Source organism: Paramisgurnus dabryanus, chromosome 17 (assembly GCF_030506205.2).
Source record: "Paramisgurnus dabryanus chromosome 17, PD_genome_1.1, whole genome shotgun sequence".
Classification (NCBI taxonomy): domain Eukaryota; kingdom Metazoa; phylum Chordata; class Actinopteri; order Cypriniformes; family Cobitidae; genus Paramisgurnus; species Paramisgurnus dabryanus.
Window position 1 is genome coordinate 595100 of NC_133353.1, and position 9461 is coordinate 604560.

The following is a 9461-nucleotide window of genomic DNA, read 5'->3' on the forward strand; positions in this document are numbered from 1 at the left end:
GTAATTGGTCAACCAGCCACTTTTATCAAGACAAACCATTTGTAAGTTTTTCAAGTTACTAAGCAAAAGAGGTAGCGTACACTTATGTACGGACATAAAACTAACAAAAGAGTTGTCATACATTGACTGACACACATCCACAGGGCACACAAGCAGACAAACTTGTGGATTCCTATTGAAATCAATGAAATATCCAATACTGGATATGATGCAAATCTGCAATTTGTTTATTTATTACAAGTTGATCCAGTATGTGGCTTTAATTCTTAAAGGGACCCTCCACTTTAAAAAAAAGGCTCATTTTCCAGCTCCCCTAGAGTTAAAAACTTGATTTTTACTGTTTTGGAATCCATTCACGTGATCTCCAGGTCTGGCAGAACCATTTTTAGCATAGCTTAGCATAATCCATTGAATCTGATTAGACCATTAGCATCGCACTCAAAAATAACCAAAGAGTTTCGATTTTTATTTTATTTAAAACTTGACTCTCCCGTAGTTACATCCTGCACTAAGACCAACGGAATATTAAAAGTTGCAATTTTCTAGGCCTATATGGCTAGAAACGACACTCTCATTCCAGTGTAATAATCAAGGACTACCATGGCTGCAGCAGGCGCAATGTTATCACGCAGTGCCTGAAAATACTTTTTTTTTTTAGATTTTATAGCTTTTGACAAAGGCATTTTCTTCCCACATACATTCAGATATTAGAATAAAAAAGAACATAACACAAATAATAATACTACGAATAACAATAACAAGCTACGATAGCACATGCCGGTAACCAGAAGCGATCAACCCATTTTTTCAGTTTGGTCACGTGACGTCCGACATATATCCTATTCTCTATGAATGAATTCAAGTCCCGCCCTACCTTTTTTCTCATTTCAGAGGCCTTTTCAGTTGATATACGTCACTATGGGGAAAACCAGACAATTGCTACTTCTGTTTCATGGTAACTTTAAAATAATTGGTCAGCCATAAAATGAAAGTATTTATACAAAATTCACCTCTGCATAAGAAAGTCACCAATGTTAACAGTCAGTCAAACATTGAACTTTCTTTGATCCTACAATTACATTTCTATTGAAATCTATGTGCCATAATCCTATTTATCTCCTTTATTGTTGCACGATATCCCCGAGCTAGGATTATTGTTCATCTGAACTTTTGAACCGGATTACTTTGTTTGTACGCAATGTCACACCTTCAATCACAAACTGCCAACAGGATAAACAACATGATTTTATACAGTAAGTGCCAGACAACACGCTAGACACACTGCGTTACCATTAGCCATACTAAAATAACCCACACAGTGGAAAGCCATTTTGAACGAACATCATCATCTACAGGTGACATCCAAAATGTGTGTAAGTGAATGGATGATAGTCGAATCTGTGTATGTGATGTGTCATGACCTCTGTTGGCAGAATAAGTGTGTGTGTGTTGGAATGCAGAAACAGCAGCTGGTGTCTACACTGTAATTACCCTGCAGCACAAATGCTTCCTGCCCAAAACACACATCTAACCCATCTACAGGTACTTACAGCAACCCTCTATACTCAAAAAATAAGAGCAAAGGTGAGGAGGACACACACATGTAGATAGACACACATTTCTCAGCTGCATTTCTTTTTAACCACTTTTAAACTTATTATTGATTTAAGCTTTATGTGACAACCCAGCAGTTTTTTTTAATAAAATCATTGTACATATAAATAATATTCTGTGAAAATATAACCTTGATATCACTGCCAGGGTCACATATGTCCTGTTTCAAAAGTTTATATTTTTCTCCACATTTTAGAATATAACTTAACTTACCCTTATAAAAATTATCCATGGTTTTGACAACCATGCCTAGAACTTACTCTATGTACTGTTGGTGTTTTATCAACCGGCCTATTGATGTCTCACCCTGAGGCACTTTTTAAACATCATTGAAGGAGTTACCACGTATTATAGGCTCTTATTAGCTGCTTTTTCTTTATAATTTGTCCATGTCATTCATATTAAAAAATATAGCGGTGAAAATAAGTATTTAACACATCAGCATTTTTTTTTATCAGTAAGGGGATTTCTAAGTGGGCTATTGACACAAAATTTCCACCAGATGTAGCCTTTAAGTCAAATATTGAATTCATATAAAGAAATCACAACATTTAAGTATACAAGTTGAGTCATAATAAATAAAGTTAAATGACACAGGGAATAAGTATTGAACACTAGGGATGTAACGATTCAATCGCGTTTCCCATTAAAAATGCCTGTCTGAAATCGATTCTGAATCGCAAGGCTACGATTCTTTGTTTCATGCACAGCTTGTGCATGTACTATGGCCTTTGGTCAGTAGGAAGTCCTTATCAATCTAAAATCATTATGAGTCGGAGTCGTTTATAACATGCATTTAAAAAAGCAACACTCGTTAAACTAAATCATTCAAAATATTATTTATTATCATGAAAATACATTTTTCAACAATTTGAAGAACAGCGTATAAATATTCCTGTGTACTTTTCCTGGAATAGTGTTTGTAATTCTACTTCTTTTGTGGCACAAAAGGAGTTTCTGCATGAGAGTGCCCCCTGGCGTTCGGATGCGCTGGGATTTCACCGTAATTCATTCAAATGAATTCATTGAGAAAACGCGCATTTGCACGGTTAATGGTTACACCCCTATTGAACACATGAAGACAACAAGGTGCATAATTGCATAGACAGTCAGGAGATATCAGCTGCTTTAGTCGTAATTGATGGCCTATAAAGGCTTCTCATTACCCAGGGGGCACACAGGAAAGACTTCATTATGGGTAAAAGCAAAGAATTCTCTCAAGATCTTCGTAATCTTATCGTTGAATGGGGGAATGATTATAGGTGCATTTCCAGAATGCTGAATGTTCCTGTGAGCACTGTGGGGGCCATTTTTCGGAAATGTAAAGAGCATCACTTCACCATAAACCGGCCACGATCCGGTGCTACACATAAGATCCCTTCCAAGGAGTACATAGAATAATCAGTAGAGTTCTCCAAGAGCCAAAAACCACTCGGGCAGAACTTCAGGAAGACCTTGCATCAGCAGGTACTGTTGTTTCAAAGAAAACTATAAGCAATGCACTGAACCGCCATGGCATCCATGCACGCTCACCACGTAAGACTCCATTGCTGAACAAAAAGCATCGTTAAAGTTCGCAAAAGAGCATTTGGAGAAGCCTGTGGATTAATGGGAGACTATAGTATGGTCAGATGAAAGCAAAATTGAACTTTTTGGCAGTCAATCTACACAACCATTTGGAGAAGAAATGGCACTGCCCACCACCCCAAGAACACCATACCAACAGTTAAGTTTGAGGGTGGAAGCATCATGGTTTGGGGCTGCTTTCAGCAAGGGGTACTGGCAGACCTCATATTATTGATGGCAGGATGAATGGAGAAATGTAACGGGACATTTTTGGATAAAAATCTGCTGCCATCTACCTGAAAGCTGAAAATGAAAAGAGTGGTCAGTCAATCACCTGACATAAATCCCATAGAAAATCTATGGAGAGAACTGAAGATCAAAGTTCACAAAAGAGGCCCAAGGAACCTTCAAGATTTAAAGACCATTTGTGTGGAAGAATGGACCAGAATCACTCCTGAGCAATGCAGAGGACTGGTCTCTCCATACAAGAAGGGTCTAGACTCTAGAAGCTGTAATAACCAACAAATCTTTTCTACAACGTATTAAAAACGTGTGTTTAATACTTATCCCCTGTGTCATTTCACTTTATTTATTATGACTCAACTTGTATACTTAAATGTTCTTAAAATGTATTTTCCCCGCTGTATGTATTAAATCTTTTTATTTTTCTAATTTAAAATTGTATATGTTGGCTGGCACAATAATATGTGACCCTGGATGTGAAATCCAGGCTAAAGTCTTATCATTTTGGATCATTTTAATATTTGAGATGGCCTTACTCAATAATCAATACTGAAGATATCAAGGTTATATTTTTACAGAATTTTCTTTACATTATGCAGGATGATTTTATGTAGAAAAACATATTTATGTCTACAATTTTTAAAACATTTAAGCACACTATGTTCATCAGAAAAATGTAGTTAAAGCTCCACTGTGTAGGATCTACTCCCAACTAGCGGTGAAATTCTATATGACAACCAACTGAATATTACTTTCTAGCCCCCCCCCCATTCGGAACGCGTTTTAACTCGTACGGTGGCCCTGTCATGCCAAGATTAACATGGCTTCCAGTAAAGCAAAAGCAATGAAAACAGATGAACAATTTGCAATGTCCTTTGCCTGTGATCCGTCAAAGCACACAGATTTATGTTAAACAAGGAAAAAGTCTGATTTTCATGAAATGTCTGCTTAAAATCACATACAAAAAGCAACCATAAACGTAGCTTAGACACTCCTTTTTCATCGACGCGAGGAAAAATATCACAGGGGCTGTTACACTTGGTATTAAGATGTGTTTTCGTCGATCGGATCACAAGTGGACGAGAGAGACACATCACGTTTACACTTGGTGTTTAAATACGTCTCTTTTTGTCCATTTTCGACCGCTTCTCTCCAGATTACTGAGGGGATGGTCTGTGAACGAGTCCCTCTCCTGTCATTTAATCATGAGCGGAAGTAATGACGAGTTTAAATGGACTCAAACTCATATTATTATGAGTCCAATGTTTATGTTTTAAGTAAACATGTTACATGTCCGTGTATATGTAAGAGCTTTCTCTGATATTGGGGAAATAAGATCGCTCAACTTTCACTCGCTTGTAAAAAGAAACAAAAGACGCGCAGATCAGCGGCGTTAGTTTTATCAATGAAAGGCTAAAAATAGGGCTGTCACCGTGTGTTTGTGCTAGAGGTCAGAAAAGATGAAAAACATTTATCTCAGTACCTCAGATTACATAAATGGCCGGAGAGACGGCGTGTGGCTGTTCGAACCCATTAAACCACATGCGTGTTTACAAGTGTTATGCATAATCATTCTATAGTTAGCCAAGGAACTATAAAACTTTAAGTTTACAACATAGACTGTATAGATGTAAACGAATATGCTGAATTACCTGTGCAGAAGATAGAAAGTATGCAACTTCGGTGTCCCTTGAGCCCCATCTTGGAAAACTAACATTACTTCAATATTGACTTTGGTCTTGTTTTTTTTCCTGCGTTTTAAATCCCCTTTTCGCTTCCTTGGCGACGTGTTTTAATGTCCTCGAAAATAGGTCTTCAACAGGCTTTCAAATCTGCCTCAAATCAAAGCATTAGATCGCGGGATCATCACAGTGTGCAGCTGTTGTTGAATCCGAAGGATTCAGTCTACACAGGTCGCATATGCGGGCTGCATACGTCATCAAACCTGGTTTATCTAAATTAACTGAGCATTACATTCACAAGTCATAAGCATATTACATCAATTTACAATTAACTAAGAATAATTGTCAGCTTTAAAATTGTTAATATTCTGAAATAAGACTGTCTTGATGACGTATACCACCTACACATTCAACCTCGTGAAGCTTTAGCTAGCGGCCAGCGTGAGTGTAGTCTGAAAGCACGAAAGGCGGAGCTTGAATTTCAGGAATGTCCCTTGTCGGCGAATGTATTTCAAAGATGGAGGCACAACATGGATTCAGCCAGTCGAGCGACTCGACCGTATCTATTTTGAATAGCAGATTCTACACTTACGAGAATACTTTGATTAGTGGGTGGAAGTTACTACACATGAATGAGCACATACTTTTGAAAGAAAACATGGGTTTTTGCTAAGAATTTACTCAAAAAAGTACACAGTGTAGCTTTAAATGACCCTAAACTTCTGAATAAGTTATAGCTTCATGATCAAGAGTGTACTGTCTCATTCAAAATGTCTCTCTCTCTCTCTCTCTCTCTCTCTCTCTCTCTCTCTCATAATTAAAAACACCTCCAGGCAAAATATAAGTAATCTTCTGCCAGGTTCGAAGGAAGACTAGTTCACCAAAAGTACAGGATTGTCCCAAGAAAGGTGTGTTTGAAGACATATTCAGAATAAGGAAATCACCTCAACGTGACCCTGTGTTTTTATCTTTATTAAACAACACAGTTTCCTGTTCTTCTTTATAACATATTCATCCACACTATACTGCCTACTTCCTTAACAGAAATGTTAATTCACAAGGAACATTCAGAGAAGAAGAATACACAACAGTCAGTGCTGACAGTGATGGGACTTGACATGAGCGGACTGAACTTGAGATAAAAAGAACGCAAGGTTCACAGAGGAATTCCCATCATTGCCTTAGGCGAATAATGGCAAAATTTTAAAGCCACATTGTTCATCAGACTGTCACAGATGCTGAAGGTGGGGATGGGTTTTTTAGGGTTCAATAGCGAGGTGACTGACGTGCATTAATAAAGAAGAATCTACGCAATAATACACACTGCGCCCATAAGCGCTCTGTCGTCATATCGGCATAAGCTTGCATTGATGCTGAAACAATGTAAACAAATAAATAGGTTCAGCCTGACCGAGCGTCTTCAAAGGGCAGTTTCATGTATTTCTTGATAGGGACTACAGCTGCGGTTGAATTCAAAGATCTGTCATCAAACCTGATGCTAATCAGTTATGGTGTGTCACAAATGTCAGTTTGAATGTGATTGTCAATAGACGTCTCTTACCTGATAAGACAGAAAAACAATTTAAACTGGATTCTGTTTAGACTTGTTCTGCTGGAAGCCTTTGTGTGTATATATATTTTGCATATACATACAGTATATATATGTTGAAACCCCTGCAGCTCCATCCTGCACCTAATCTCTGAAAAGAAATGTCAAATGAAGGCAAGAAGCATTATTATTTATGTCAAATACACCCTTCAACCTTTCAAAGTGTAACAATGTAACAAATGATACATTTAATGACTTGTTTTTGTGTATTAACATCATATAGCTACTGTGAAAGAGTGCGCACAAAGGGTGCGCGTAACAAGAGACCTTTCAGTGACCTTTTCTCATGCACAACTATCACAATGTTAGTTTGTGATGCGAGGAATTTTTTTTTAAGAATAGTTGGAAACACTTTAATGTTGTATTTGTTAATATTGTATTTGTAAGGCATTAGCTAACATGAACTAAAAATAAGCAATAGTCTTTTTTAGCATTTATTCACCTTTACACTGTAAAATGTAAAAGTTGGATCAACTTAAAAAATTACTTTAATTGGTAACAACTAAAATTTAAAGTTTTTTCAACTTAAATTTTCTCACTTAGAGAAAGTTTTAAGTTGAAAATGTTCAAATATTTTATTTTATTTACAGTTTTTTTAAGTGGAGCAGCTTTCACTTTTTAAAGAGTTTCAATGGTAATGCAATTGTTAAGTTTATTTACATTAACTAATTACAATTTAATTAACGGTTAAAATTTTTATTTGAAATTAACATAAACTAAGATTAATAAATGCTCTAAAATAGAATTAATAAATGCTATAAATTATGTTTTTTCTTGTGAAATGTTTTAAAATATCTGTTGTGTAATAATGTAGGTCTGATTTAAAAGATACAAGAAGGTACAAAAGTTGTCCCTAGGTTTTCAAAAAGTACACTTTTGTACCCAAAGGTGTCTGGGAACTTAGAGGTACATGCTGGTTCCTCAAAGGTTTATCTGTACCCTGTCCCATTGACAACTCTTGTACCACAATATCCCTGCCCCACAGGAGGGCATTGCCCCCAGTTTGAGAACAACTGCTCTACTGTACAGGCCCTGTCCCAAATGGCACACTCCGGACTTCACGTGACATCATGTAGTGCAGACCTTAGAGACCCTTGGCACGAGTCCACAAGGGCGCACCGGAGTCGTAATTTGGGACAGACTGGAGTGTCACGCCGGAAATAGGAAGAGAAGTTCCCATCAGTGTGAACTCCTCCCTTCCGTCGTCTGATTGGTCTGATTGCTCTTTCGCAAGGACTTCTGGGTTGGTAAAGTGTGCGAAAGCCTACTGCAGTGCGGGCTTCGCTGAAGACTGTATCAAGGGTGCAAAGGGGCGCTGATGAGCACACTTCGAAGTGTAAAAATGACAGATGGGACACCCTACGAACTTGTAGACTAAGCGAGCATGCGCCAAGAGACGCACCATTTGGGACGGGGCTATTGACGGTTTCATCGGACGCACGTGCGGTGACGTGATTACGCGTCTGTTCGGAACTTTACTTCCGGTTTCTGTTTGTTTAATGGTCGGACTAGTTGCTTAACTGAATTCTTGAACAACTATCTCGTCGAAAATAACAAATGTTTTGGAGTCCTAGGTAATCTTCGTGTTTATTTTGCTTGTTATATAAATAACTACTTTAAAAGGACTTTGTTGTTATTTATTCTTAGCGGAGTTTACCAAAAGTTACGTGTGTTCCACGAAAGCCGCTTGTTTATGTTGTTACTGCTGAAACCGTCTTATAGGGATAGTGAAAATTCAAGTTACTGACGTTATTACTTGTGAATCTTCTAAAAGCACTGTTTTCAGAAATGTATACAAGAAGAGCCTGTACAGTAGACCTGCAGCATCTTTCTTGTGAGTTCAATCTCAGGTCATAATTTTCTATGATTTTCCAGAAATCTGGCTTTTACCTCGGGCTTCATGCCGTTGTTAATGGCTCACCTCTCTTTAACACCCTCACATATTCTTGCTTCCCACACCCACAGGTTAGCAGACGGTGATACCGACCTGATATTGAACTTAAGGTACTTTTCTGTACCAGGTGTGTCAGTTGTGCTTTCTGCATGTGTTTATGTGATGAAAGCAGGGAAATGCAATCACCTCAGGCATATATGGCTTCCTTTCAAAAAGTAAAAAAAAAATGTCAGAGTATACTATCCACAATAATTCATGAGAACCAAGCCTTCCTGGAACTGTATTCGGTTTGCTCATCCACATTTTTTATATGTGGCACTTATGGGAATTGATTCGATTGTTAAACGTGGTGTTGGGGGAAAAGGATTTGATGACATCACATACGAATTAAAATCATTATAAGTTATATATTTTGATAACTTTGTTTTGTTGGGCATAATGTGCAACAATCGCATAAAGTTAGCAGTTTTTGCGAAAGATATAACAAATAAACAAATAACCAAGTACAGCATTACTATCCAACCACAAGTCTTACGAATGCAGTACCAAATACAAGTCAGCATTCACGCATCCCTGTCCTTTCGCCCAATGCAAAACATGTCATTATTATAATGTCTGAGACAGACAATAACAAATTTATTTGGTTTGGTTGAACATAGGGTATAAATACAAATGATGCAGTCAGAAGACCACACCCTCGGTACCTGCTGTTTATCTCCCTGTGATAACACCCGCCAGGCCTTGCAGGAAGACACAGGCGTTTAAGAATGAAAACAGTTATTAGTCTTGCTCTCTTAACCTGTTCTGTCAGCTACGCGCAACGCCACAGGCTGCGATTACAGCGAGGAAACGT